This window comes from Mirounga angustirostris, unplaced genomic scaffold (assembly GCF_029215605.1).
Source record: "Mirounga angustirostris isolate CCGP_5_RB_7025 unplaced genomic scaffold, mMirAng1.0.hap1 SCAF_14, whole genome shotgun sequence".
Taxonomy (NCBI): Eukaryota; Metazoa; Chordata; class Mammalia; order Carnivora; family Phocidae; genus Mirounga; species Mirounga angustirostris.
Genome location: NW_026991722.1, coordinates 12,055,017 through 12,069,048, shown reverse-complemented (window position 1 = coordinate 12,069,048; position 14,032 = coordinate 12,055,017).

Below are 14,032 nucleotides of genomic sequence, written 5' to 3'. Positions count from 1 at the left end.
TAACTCAAATTTTGTCTATTAATTGTTTTATTCATGGCCTTAATAGAATGGAATTCGGTATGAGATTGGGTAAAACTGAGAAAGGTCTTGGTAACAGAACACTCACAACCTGCAAAGTTCAGTCATCAACGTGACCTGAAGTAAGATCAGCATTGCTGGGGTGGGGAGATTATGGGTAAAAGGGGAACATACACTGAGCAAAGGAAGAGGGATAATTGAAGGGGAATAGAGCAAGGCTGAAGTTAAAACACTTAACAAATTTTGATTCTCGCCAATAAAGATTACAGACTACATGTCCTTATGTGGGTGGAGTGGGTTCCTCTGACTGACATGCTTGTGGGAGTGTGAGCTCCACTGGGGACCTAGGCATATTCAGCCATCAGTTTGGTAAATAGAGTGTTTCACTTTCTACCTACATAGCACATACCAGAACACAGGAGCCCTCTGCTGTGTACCCTTGGGGAGAATGACACATGAAGATCATTCATTTTTTCTCTGCTTCAAAGAAAATAAGATGAATAGAGAAATAGATTGTAAATGAATAGATATTTAACGTGAGGTCCTGCTGGTTTCACTCTTCATGGATTCTTTCTGTGTGTTACTTTCCTGTCCTCTACTCCCAAGACACAATGTCATACTTCAAGCAGTTACATTTCCTTCAGCGTGACAAGCTGTCTTCACTCATCTTCCGAGTATCAGTGCAGAGCATGTTACCAGGTGCAGAGCCAGCAGCCTTGCCCCATTTACAGTGGCTTGTTTGTCCAAGTTCACAGCTTAGCAACATTCACTGTTATTCTGACTTTCTCTACAGTGTTATGGTTGTAATTATTTGGTGTTATTCTGGGAGTTAATTGCCAGGAAACAAAATTAAGGGAGCATGTCTGATCCTTTCCCTCCTCTGAGACTACTGAAAAAAGAATTGAAAAGAGGTGAGCCTTAATATCAATCCAGCATGGACCATTTCTCTTGTCATTGGTCTCATTGAAGGAGCTCACTTCAGGAGAGTCACAAAGAGGTCAGAAGATTTTAAACTGCCAACTTAGATCTGCATTACAACTCCCAAACACTTTTCAACAATTTGGTATGGATATGCTGAAAATCTAGCTCAGAGATTGCAGAATGAGATCCTGGTTTTCACTGTGCTAATAGAGCAGCTCTTGGAGAAAGATTTCAGTGAGGTATTTTAGGAGTGATTGTCTTTAAAAACCATTATATATTAAATTATTAGAAAAAAAGATTTAAATCGTTTGAGATAATTGAATGACATCATTGATAGAATTTAATAAAATGGTGACTTAGGCTGAAGAATGTGCGAAATATATTTTTGGATCGTTAAGCCTAAAAGAGGATCACCTCAAACAGGACATTAAATTCAGAAGGGTTTATGTCATCACTAGAATATCCATCATTGTGGGGTTACTCAGAGTTTACAGAGAAACAGGAAAAGTGCTACATCAGCCCATTTTGCTCTTATGAGAGAAAATTGTTTCCTTCTTGTAGCAATCCCTTAGTGATGCTTGGATCTGTTTTGCCTTGACCCTTACCTCACTGTCAACCGCAGAGGGTGCCTCTCAGCTGCTCAGTAGTGGTAGGATGCTCTTGCTCATGCTTAACTTCTTCTTCCTCCCTCAGCTTCATATCTGTGATGGCCTGAGCTTCTCTTAATAACCGAATGTTCAATTCACATTCAAACAATTAGAGAGGAAACTATTTGTCTTAATTGCTGAGCCTCCAACAGATGTTTTGTTAATAGTGGTGATGCCCTCATCTAAACTATTGCTTTAAGATGGGAAAACACTGCCTGGTGCTAACATTTGAATTGTTATAACTTTGAAAATGTTCACATTCTACTTTGAAGGGCAAATACACTTAAAATTAAGGCATCATCATATAATTTAGTAATATCCCATGAACACACAGTTGATTTGTATATGCTTTCTACATTCATAGAATTTGTGCTTATGTCAAATCATACTATGGGAACAATTCTGTTATGATGTAAAAGTATTGATTTTGGGGTGGAACAGAATTTTTTAAACTTCTTAGGCTAGTGAAGACTTTTTGTCAGGTGATAATGTAAATTTTAGAGAATACAGTATTTTCATGAATTCACTAGTTTTTATAAGCTAAATATTTAAGAACATGCTAAGTTTTTGTTTGTTTTTAGCCAAACAGTACAACTTCTATGTACGGTCCTCCTCTCAAAAAACATTTTAAGTTATTTTCCTTTTTTAAACCACTTAATAATCAAGGTCATGTGAAAGGTACAGATCGATCATATTCCTGATCAAGAGGGTAAGTTTTCATTTCCAAATACTTGAAATTGTTCCTCTTCCATTGGGACAAAATGTAAGCCTAAGAATGTGAGACTTTGTAATTAGGCTGAAACACTTTAAATAAACTTTTTTTTTTTTTTTTACCACCACCTTTGAGTTGAGACTGTTAAGGTATATAAAGCTTATTATCTTCAATAATTTATTAACAAATAATCCTCATTGCTTCTTATTTTGATTTTGCTTATTCACATATTGAGTAATATTAAGAATGATGTGCCAAATTATATTTGTTCACCTTGTTTCAAGGAAGACATCTATCAATCTAGTGGCAACCCTTGATCACCTTTACTTAGCAAAGCAGGGAGAAAGAGGCCAAAGATAGGAAATTCTCTCTTCTCTCCCTCTCTGTCCATATATATATATATATATTTCCAAATCTATACTGAGACATATATATATATATATATATATATTTCCAAATCTATACTGAGACATATATATATATATTTCCAAATCTATACTGAGACATATATATATATATATATTTCCAAATCTATACTGAGACATATATATATATATATATATATATTTCCAAATCTATGCTGAGACATATATATATGTATATATGTATATATATATATTTGGCATTTCCAAATCTATACTTATATCTATCAGCATAGATTTGGCATTCAGTAAATCTGCATTCCAGTTGGGGCTTAGGTTACAATGTAATGTGACATAACAGATCAGTTAATTTCTCTGAGATTAATTTTTCCTGATCTGTAAAATGTTAATAATGTAAGATTTAGTGGGAAGATTTAAGAAGTTAATTTATATACATGATTTCCAGGCTCTAAATTATTATACAAATATTATTATTATTTCTTCTGGAGCTAATATTAGTAATTACTACTATGTGGAATATCAAGTCTGACATATGGCTTTCCCAACTTAGAGCCTACATGGCTTCTATCTTCATTGTTCAGTTACTAAGAGTAGACTGGTCATTTTTGGTGTGCTCCTATGTTATCCTAATAAGATACCAAATATCCTGGTATGATAACCATACTTTTTCAATGTAGACTTGCCTAGAATAAGAATTATCTATGTAGGACTAAGACAAATTAACCAGATCATGTGGTAGTATATCTCAACAATGCAGTTATGCTGTTGGAAAAATATAGATTGTTTTTGCATCACTTGAAATTTACATATACACACACTTATTTTTTTAATTATTTGAAATCTTGTCAAGCAACAGTAGACATATTCTACAAGAACATACAAATTCATATTTGTATAAATATTGACTACTATATAATTTACTTCAGATAAAAGTATACTGACATGAGACTGAAGGGTATCCAGGAGAGACAGTAGCAGCTATAAGGTAAGTTTAAGGAAGATGAAGTCAAATTATGGTCAAAGTCTACTTTAGAACAAATTACTGGGACATAGAGAAACATGGGATAATCATAAAAGGGTCCACCAGGGAGACATAATAATTCTAAATGTGTAGGCACCAACGACACAGCTTAAAAATATAGGAAGAGAAAAATCATAGAGAACTCAGAAGTAGACCAACACAAATATGCCAAATATGACAAAGGTGCAAAAGTAATTCATTGTAAGAAGAATAGTCTTTTCAATAAGTGGTGCTCAAGTAGTTGGGCATCTAAAATTATAAAATGTAGGTTAAAAAATAGGAGAAAACCTTCAGAATCTAAGACTACGTAAAGAGCTCTTAGATCTGACATCAAAAGCATGACCCAAAAAAAGGAAAAAAAAAAAGATAAATTGAACTTCAAAAAATTTTAAAAATTTGTTTTCAGAAAGACCCTGTGAAGAGGATGAAAATACAAGGTGTAGTGGGAGCAAATATTTGAAAATCACATATATGAGATCTTTATCAGATCTCAAAACTCAGGAGGAAAAACCGAGTATTTCATTTAGAAAAGGGGCAAAAATCATGAACAAACATATCACTTAAGAGGATATACAGATGACAAATAAGGACATGGAAAGATGTTTAACATCATAAGCCTTAGGGACATGGAAACGAAAACCAAAGTGGTATATCCTTACGCAAATACTAGAATTGCTATCGTGAAAATAGCAACAATGCTAAATGTTTACATAGATGCAGAGATAACTGTTGATATTTGGGAGAATGGAAAGTTCATTGCTGCATGGATTTTGTGATAAAATGTACACCATTATCACATTGTAAATGTTTTGTTATGCCGGTTATTGACACAGATTAGTTTCATGAGCCACAGTTGTGTGACTTGAGTTGCTGATTGGACCAACCAGGAACACCATAAACTGTAAAATTGTCAGCTGTGGTAAGACATTGCTGATAATACTGAGAGGAAATATAAAGTATGATGTGGTAAATCTGTTGAGATCAGACAAGAGCAGAACCCCATGCAGTGTAGTCTTCCTCAGTGTGAGACAAAGGGGTCAACCATTTCCAGAAGTCAAAAGTCTGGCATAGAGCAGTATCTCTGCATCAGAAATAGTCTATGATGGAGGATGTGTTGCTGTGCTCAGGGAGAAATGGTAGTATTTTGTGTGATGCAGGCTGAAACAGCAACTTGAGTTCAGTTGGTTTCATCAGATGAAGGGCATTTAACTTGGGCATTTGCATGAAGAATCCAGATGGTTTGATCAGTAGCTGTGATTAGTTTCTGCAGTTCATGGCCCCAACGAGTAGAGTATTAATCTGCCAGTCTGTAGTTTTCCAAGTGGCAGGACCAAACACTTGGCTGTGGGCAAGTACCCAAGCTTCAATGAAATCAAAGCAAGTTTCATCAAGGTGAGCATAGGCCAGAGTTATGAAAATGCCGTGAGTTCTGTCCATTGGGCAGAGCAACCACACCATTTTCTGTTCTTCACTACTAGCATTGAGGTTGAACAGATGCAGAATCCCAGGGGATGCCATTAGTTTTCAGCTTAGCCAAACCATCAATGGAACAGGCCCACACATTTAGGGGAACCTGTATGAATCAAGAGCCCCATGAACATAGCAGCTTTCTATAAGACAGTGGTATGGGAGATTAAATTGCTCCCAAAGTGGTTGTTGCCACTTTTCAAGTAAAGTGGAGATATGGGGGCCAATGCCAGGCCAGTTGCATTGTTGAATATAACATTTCTATTTAAAAAGTGAGGCTTGTTGGGTCCTTCCTACCTTGTTAGTTGTTAAGTCCAAGTTAACCAAAGTTAGGCATTCAGTTTCAACAAGAACCCAATGGCAAGCCAATAACTGCTTTCAAAAGGAGTAACCCTGGCAATCCTGTTATGGAAGGGATGATACCCAAGGGCTGCCTCTACATTGAGGCTTCCCTCTTTGACAAATGCCCAACTGACAGAGGCGTCAGTCACAGAGACTCAGGGTTCAAAGAGGTCATTAGGGCTCTGTGGAGGCATAAAGACAAAGAGTATGCCATAGTTTCCTCGATCACTTCCAATGCAGACTGTTGCTTTGGGTCCACACAAAGGATGCTGATTTGTGCATTGTTCAATATGAAAGAGCAAGAAGAATGTCAGTGTTTTTGTTTTTGTTTTTTTAGAGAGAGAGAGCGCACATATACGTGCATGCACACAAGTGGAGGGGTGAGTTGGGGAGGGGCAGATGGTGAGGGAGAGAGAATCTTAAGCAGACTCCATGCCCAGCACGGAGACCAACATGGGGCTTGATCTCACAACCCTGAGCTGAAACCAAGATTTGGACGCTTTACCAATTGAGCCACCCAGGTGTCTCAAGAATGTCAGTGTCAAGCACACATTGTCTCTAGTACCCCAAGTTCAAGAAGATGCTGGGCCGTCTATGTGGTGGCAGGGGCTAATGAGATAAGTTTTTCCTTGACTGCCAGAGGGATCAAATATTTTGAATCTGTTCACTTAGTCCCAAGACATTTAATTTGTCAGGCAGGTCTGAAATTTTTCAGGACTTATTAATGCCCTTGCATGTGGGATTGTGATATCATCACAGTCAGGGCTGTTAAGAATGATGATTCTGATTTGCTAACCAACAAGATGTCATGTGTATAGTGAAAGCTTTGAACATAACCTTTGAACATCAGAGGGTAGAGACATTCATGCTAAATGCTGACCAATCATCAGTTGCAAAAGAAGGAGGACTTAAGGAAATGATTTACATGTTGCATTTTTCCAGGCTTTTCCTGATCTGGAGAGTCTCCCCTGGTACTTAATGTGCTGGGGAAGAATATGCATTTAACATCAATTCTTACCCTACTTTTAAGTGGAGAAACAACATTACATTTAATTGGCCCAAAGCATCACACCAGAAGGTCATGTTAGCTTCTCTTCCCCACCTTGCTTAAACCCTATTAGTTAATTCTGGGTGTCTTTTTCTTCCAACGTCTGGAGAAGATTGTGATTTGGGCACACATATCCATCAAACCCATAAAAGTTTGATTCTCTTTCCTCCCCCAAATTCCCCAACATACTTAGAAGGAGGTGTATGGTCTTTGATCCCTCTTAGAGTAATGGAGATGTTAGCTCCTCCTTTAGTCATCTGTATTCTCCTTAAAATAACTGAGATCATGGTGAAAGGCATGGGAGGCATTGGTGACACATAGAAAGTGGCATCACCCCATTGAACAAGCCTTCCCATTTTGTTTTAAGCAGCATGGTGGCAGCTCATGGTCAACCAAACAAACTTCCAGTAGGCTTGCCTAGTATTCTGTATTGGACAGTAGTAAGAGTTTCCTAGCTGATATCATCTCTTTAGGACTTAGAAGCCCTTGACTTAGCATTTATAGCCACATTGCTTTTCTGGATGGGGTCACAGGGTTTTGTGCCTTTCTGGCTAAGTGGATCTTGAATCACATAGGATGACTTTCTTTGAGGAGTCCTCCATAATCCAAAGCATCTGTTGCCCCATTATGAAGATGACATTGCTTAAGTTCTCTCTGCAAGTGAGAGAAATTTTCCAGGATGTGAAGGAAAATTTTAATAATTCATCTAGATTTTTTGTGTGTCCATTTCTATTTTATAATGGGTCACCTTTATCAGTATTGAAAACTCAATCTGGAGGAGTAAGAGTCTCTGAATATTAATTAGTGCCTCAACAGTGGTTTCCCACAAAAGTTTGTCTGTCTCAGGGAAATATTCTAGAGAGGGACAAAGCTCCCTTACAGCAAGACCCACTGCAAAAAGCTCTGAGACTGTCTATGGTGTTCTCTGAATGTATTTAAGATTGCTATGATAGACATCATAGATACAGGAGCACCTGTTTCCATGCCATGCCATGCCATGTCATACCGTGCCATTCCATTCCACTGTTTCGCCTCCTCATTTGATCAGTGATCCTGACAATATTCTGATTTCACTTGGTTTCTGTTCATAATTGTCACATTTTTTTTTTCAATTTTATGCTTAGTGTGGAAACATGTCTTTGTAACTGTTGTCCAAAAGGAAGAAGAACCTTCTATCCCTCTAGGACACCTCTTAGGATTAGTTGTTACAACTGCTGATGAGATACCACTTTTTCCTTGACTGCCAGAGGGCTCAAGTACGTTGCATCAGTTCACATAGTCTCAGGGAATTTAAACTGGATAATAGGTCCCTGAATTTCATCTGGGTTTATTAGCCAATAGGGCAGATTAGTGAGGAAGTCCTCCACCCAGAAGAGTGTTAACCATAGTTTGGGCAGCCCTCTGGTACTCCACCTGTAACCACCTCCCTAGAACCCCTCATTTAACTGGCAATAAAGTAAAGAACCATTTATTTACCACTAGAGTACACAATTTTGTCAAAAATGTTTAGTGCCAATTCCCAAGGACTTCTCTCAGATCTCATTAATTGGCCCACAAGACCCTCATATTTCCTTTTTTAAAAAGCCATATCTCTTAATATCTCATCTTCATCATTAAATCTGTCCAGAAAATTGAAAGGTTTGTGATTTTATTCTTTTAAGTACACGGTATTCTCTAGTTTTATGGATGCCGGTAGAAGACACATAACCCAGGTCAGAGAAGGATGAGTGCTTATTACTCACAGCCATAATAGTAGCAAGAGTATCAGCATGTTTGTGCTAGTTCCTTGAGCCTCGGTTCATATGGCAAATAAGACAAGGACCAGAGGATGCTTGCACAAAATTACATTACAGGAGAAAAACTCTGAGGGTCAGGATTTCAAATCTTTTATAAATAGCACACACATGATTGTCCTTAGCTCTGGAGGGAGAGATGATCTTTTATCATACTAGAACATAAGAATATCCACCCTTTGCTATGGAAGGGTATACTAACTCTATTTCCAAAGGCTGTTTGCTATACAAACAACCTTGTAAAATAGTCTGGAATAAAGAGCAATCAGTGCTTGGCTTGCAAGACTTGCAGCCATGCAGAAGACCCATGAAGAATTGCCTTCTAACATTGAATAATTCAATTAAGAACCAATTCAAGTGAATTTGGTAAGACTAAATAATGCTTCTGGCAGAGGTAATTAGATTTTAAGCCCTCCTTTTAACCAAATGTGTGTTTGATCACCTTACATTGTTTCCTACCAGCTTCTAGGCTTCCACAGTAGCTCAAATCCTTTTTGGTTCCATAGACACATTTTGTCTCCAGATTATTTGGCCTCTACTTGGGGTTCTCAGCTCTTGCAGAAGGGTGTTTGAAAGCCTGGAGTTTTCATAATTTGAGTTTGAATGGCCCCAGTATTTGGGGAACTTTTTAATGGTAAAACCTCAAATTTTAGAAATCTACATAGCAAAGGCATGCTGTATGTGCTCACTGATAACACTTCAGAGGTCAAGGAAATGGAATACTTGGTTTATATGCAAATGATAGTAGAAAAGGAACAGTTTTTCTATTAAAACACTGTCTAGCCCATATTGTGGCATATACATAAAGTAACTCTTCTAATTGGCTAATCAGATGGTATTTCCTGTGAAAATCTGTTCCACTAAAATGATGATATATGACAGGAAATGTCTCTTTAAGATGCTTATGCTTAATATGATTCAAAGCCTTAAATCCTCAATTTGAGAGAGAACAGTATAGTTAGGCCTCATGCCCCATTTCCTCTTTCATTAATTTTTGCTAAGGGGGGTTTCTGACATGAAGGAGAGAAGTCCTAGGGCTGTGCACAATGCTTTGCCCATATTGTAATACAAAGCTGCCAGATGCATCCCCTCCAAAGCAGGGGATGAAGGTCAATGGTAAGAGTGCTTGTTGTGAAGCATTTTTACTGACTGCATTATACCTGCCATGTCAGCAGTACCGAGACTCACCTCTGAGGTTCAGCAGAGGGAGGATAAAGGAAAGGAGAATTTCAGGTGGTACTTTAGTGCAAAAGAACAGCACTCAGGGAATAATGGTGGTGCTGAGAACTCTTTGTGCCCTTATAAAAGGTCATTGCATGAGGAGTATCTGTTTCTCTCTCTCTCTCTCCCTCTTTTTATTTTATTTTTTTATATTCCTCTAAAAGGAACAAAAGGTGTGTTTTTTATGCAAGATACATTTTTCTCCTATTTATTATTCTCCTTGACACCTCTGAATATCCTATTTTCTTTCCAGTGAATTCAGGAAATTTGTTTCCTTGATGTTAAAGAGACACAGAGAATGCATGTGTGTACTTGTCTGTGTGTGTGTGCATGTATGGACATGTGTGTTTGTATGGATAGTTGTATGTTTATATGTGTAGTTGTGATTAGAAATCTTGGAAGCCTTTGGAACTTTGATTTATCAGCGTTTTCTGTTACAGTGATTGGAATTCTGATAATCGTGTTAAATTTCTTCTTTTTGCCTTGTGGGCTCTGGACTCTTCTTTGATCTTCACTGTCCTACTCTCTGTGGTTTTATGGCCTGGATTTTGCTGCGATTGAAACAGTGGACAGTAATTATGAAGGAGAGGATGTGCTTGGAGCTAGAGAACCAATTAAAATAAGTTCAGTAAGATTAAATAATGCTCGAGGTAGAGGAACATTTACTTAATTAATATACAACAATACTGCACATACTATATATAATCTTCGTTGACTCAGTTCTTTCAGATCTGTCTTTATGCAGATGTGTGTGACTCCATAAATGACATAATAAGACTATAATCTTTATTGATATAAATGCTCACTGTCCTTTCGTGTGCATAACATAACCACCAAATTATGGAAGGCCACATTGGCAGGCCACACAACTGGAGTCTGAACCAGGATTGGGCCTAGGAACTGGGCCAAGGGATTATTTTTTATTATTTATTTTTAAGATTTTATTTATTTGAGAGAGAGAGAGTGAGAGAGAGAGAGAGAGGGAGCACAAGCCAGGGGAGAGGCAGAGGGAGAGAGAGAGGCAGGCTCCCCACTGTGCAGGGAGCCTGATGTGGGCCTCCCTTCCAGGATCATGACCTGAGCCTACGGCAGATGCTTAACTGACTGAACCACCCAGGTGCCCCAAGCCGAGGGATTATTGAGAAGGAGAAAAGAGTAAAGCAAGATCTGGACATGGAAATTAGGCGAGAGAAGCAGGCTTAGAAAGTAGATGTTAGACTGCCAAGCTGAGTTCTCAGCACATAAAGAGAAATGGGGGCAGAGCACAGGCATCAGGCAGGGTTCAAGCTTGAGATTTGTCAAAAAATAAAGCAAAGAACAGCAAAGCTTTTTTTGTTCTGTTTTGTTATAGTTAAAGCCTAAATTTTTACTTTCCAGGGTAAGGAGCCCATGCAAATGAAGGAGTTCTCTGAGTATTACTTGAATAAAAAAATTAAATCAAAGTTTTTCAAAGTGTTACAAAGAGGCTATCATAGCTGGAACTCGTTCATGACTGGTTAAATCCTATCATTTGTGGGTAAAGAACATATTTTCAGTTAGGGTCTGGCATACTAAGGTTACCCAATGTTCTTGGTGGTGTATGATTTTCAACTATTAGAACCAGTTATGAAGAAACACAACACTTAGTTTTGTTGTCACTCATGCAGCTATAAATAAAGAAAAAAATTAAAGAAACACAAGAAAAACTAAATAAAACAGGAAGCGTACTTAGACCATATGATAGGTTGGATTTTCTAGTAGCAATGCTGAGATGGGGGTTGGAATGTTAGTCAGGAGTCAGTTCCTTTGAAAGAAGAGAGGAAAGCAAGATTTGTAAAGAAACTTCCAAAGGAATAGTGTGACTTCATGCGAGGTGGCCCTCCCCTCTGCAGCTAAGGCATACTCTCAAGTTGCTGTCTGTTGACCAGATGACCCACAGCTGGGTTGCAATTCCTACCCTACTAATTATAAGATACAACCCAATAAAAACATGTGAACAGATACTTCACAAATGAAAATTCAAGAATGTCCAGTAATGACAATTATATTCATCATTATAAGACAGAGTATAGTATTTGCATATATCATTATTCATGGCAAAATATAAATTAAGACCACACACACAAAAATCACTACACAGCTCTCTAGATGACTAATATTACAAATAATAACATTTTCCAAGGGTTGGAGAAGATGTGGCTCAAAAGGAATGCTCATATGTGGCTAATGAGATTTGTAGTATAACTACTCCAGAAAAGTTTGACAGTTACATAAAAAGTTAAAAAACAAAACTACCATATAGCCCAGCAATTCCACTTTTTAGTAATTACCCAAGAGAAATAAAAACACATAGCCACACGTGTATATGTGTGAATGTTTATGGTAGCTTTGTTCATAATGGTCTGATACTAGAGATCTGCAAACATCCCCAGAATTTTGTCAAGAGATGAATGGAATATGAATCATCAATGTACAGAAGCAAAAACTGATGCATGTAGTCTCAAAAACATGATGCTGAGCCAAGCAAAATAATGCATACTGTGTGATTCCATTTATATGAAACTCCAGAAAAATGATCTAATCTATCGTGAGAAATCTGACCAATATTTTCCTGAAGTTGAGGATTAAAAAAGAGATTGACTAGAAAGGAGTATAAGACAATACTTTGAGCAAAGGGAAGACTTCTATTTCATGATTTTGTTAATATAAACATTTGCTACACTTTATCAAACTATATACCTAAAATAGGTATTTTGTGTAAATTATACTTTAATATAATTATTTAAAATAATCTGGAATTTTAACACCTTTATTGAGACGCTATTCATATAATTTCCATATATTTGAAATGTACAGTTCAGTGGGTTTTTTTTTTTTAAAGATTTTATTTATCTATTTGACAGAGAGAGACAGCGAGAGAGGGAACACAAGCAGGGGGAGTGAGAGAGGGAGAAGCAGGCTTCCCAACAAGCAGGGAGCCCGATGTGGGGCTCGATCCCAGGACCCCGGGATCATGACCTGAGCCGAAGGCAGACACTTAACGACTGAGCTATCCAGCCACCCCCAATTCGGTGGTTTTTAAGTGTATAATGGAGTTACACAACCATACCCACAGTCTAAGTGTAGAATATTTTCATCATCCTAATGTACTTATTAGTAGTCTTTTCTGTTACTTCTTCTTTTATTTTCTCAATATATAGAAAAAAAATGTATTAATACAATAAGTTCATATTTACATTAGTTTGTAAGCATTTACCTATGCCACTAAAATTATTAGCAAATTTAAAGACTGTGTAATATTGAAGTTTATGAATGTGTCATATTTATTTAAACATTTTCCCATTATAGGACATGTAGATTATTTCTTTGAAGCCCTTTGAGAAAGCAGACTATAAGATATAGAACATATTACAAACTTTTTGTTTGTTTAAATGAAGACATTTATATTATTTTTCACCCTGTTATTAATCTAGAAAAATCCCAAAGGTCAATAATGAGTAATAATGAAGAGTAAATATGCATACAGACTGAGGACTATTCATATTTTAAACTAATACAACTTTTAGTATTCAACTTGTGATTAGCAAGATTTGGGTGGACTGGATCTTAGGGACAACTCTTTAAGTTTAGAGGTCAAAGAAAACTATGTTTTTTTTTGAATCATTAGTTCAAAGATTATTTTGGAATAGAAAAAAATTACAGCAAAAGAGTCAGTAGAAGTTACGTCATTTGCCCCTCAAGGAATCAGTGTATTTCCTCAACATATTTCTCTGTAGGAAAAGATGAGAGTTGTAAAACAGCAAAACATGAAACAAGATTTCTTCTCTTCTTACCTTGTCTGGCCCATAGTGTTTAAAGAGGAATACTCGATGAATCTGGGGAGGGGTGTCATCTACCCCTGGACCTTGTCCCAGTCACAAAGAAGGAAAGTTCTACAGGTGCTTGTCTCTACATGCTGTTGAACTTGCCTTCAGTAACATGGTTTTCTGCTTGAATGATCTCAGTTTACTAGACCTTTTCACATGAACCTTTTTTTTTTTGGATAGTCAAGGAGCTCTGTGCCTGCTACTGGAACAAGGCTATTTTATTATCAGTGTGAACCATAATGAGCAATTGGTATTCTCTCAGCATATGTGGATAAAAAATGACTTCTGTAATCAAAAAGGTTGAAGGCCTGGGAAACTCTTTTTCACTTAGAGGGCTAGAGAGCCAGTATGTAAGAAAATAAATGAATTATTTTCAAATAAATGCAAGATAAACCTTGGCATTGCTATCCCATTTACGGAGATAAGTGGGATTTGTCTTTTAAGGTACACAGGTCCCTATCTGTTCTAGAATTGTCCTACCAGAGGGATAAACATTCCTTGATTGGTAATATTATTTGAGATGTCAATTGGATCAACTTTTACTTTATGTGTTAGGGTTTTTTGGGTTTTTTTTGCAATTTTAATATTTTTTTGCAATTTTAATGTTTTTTTTT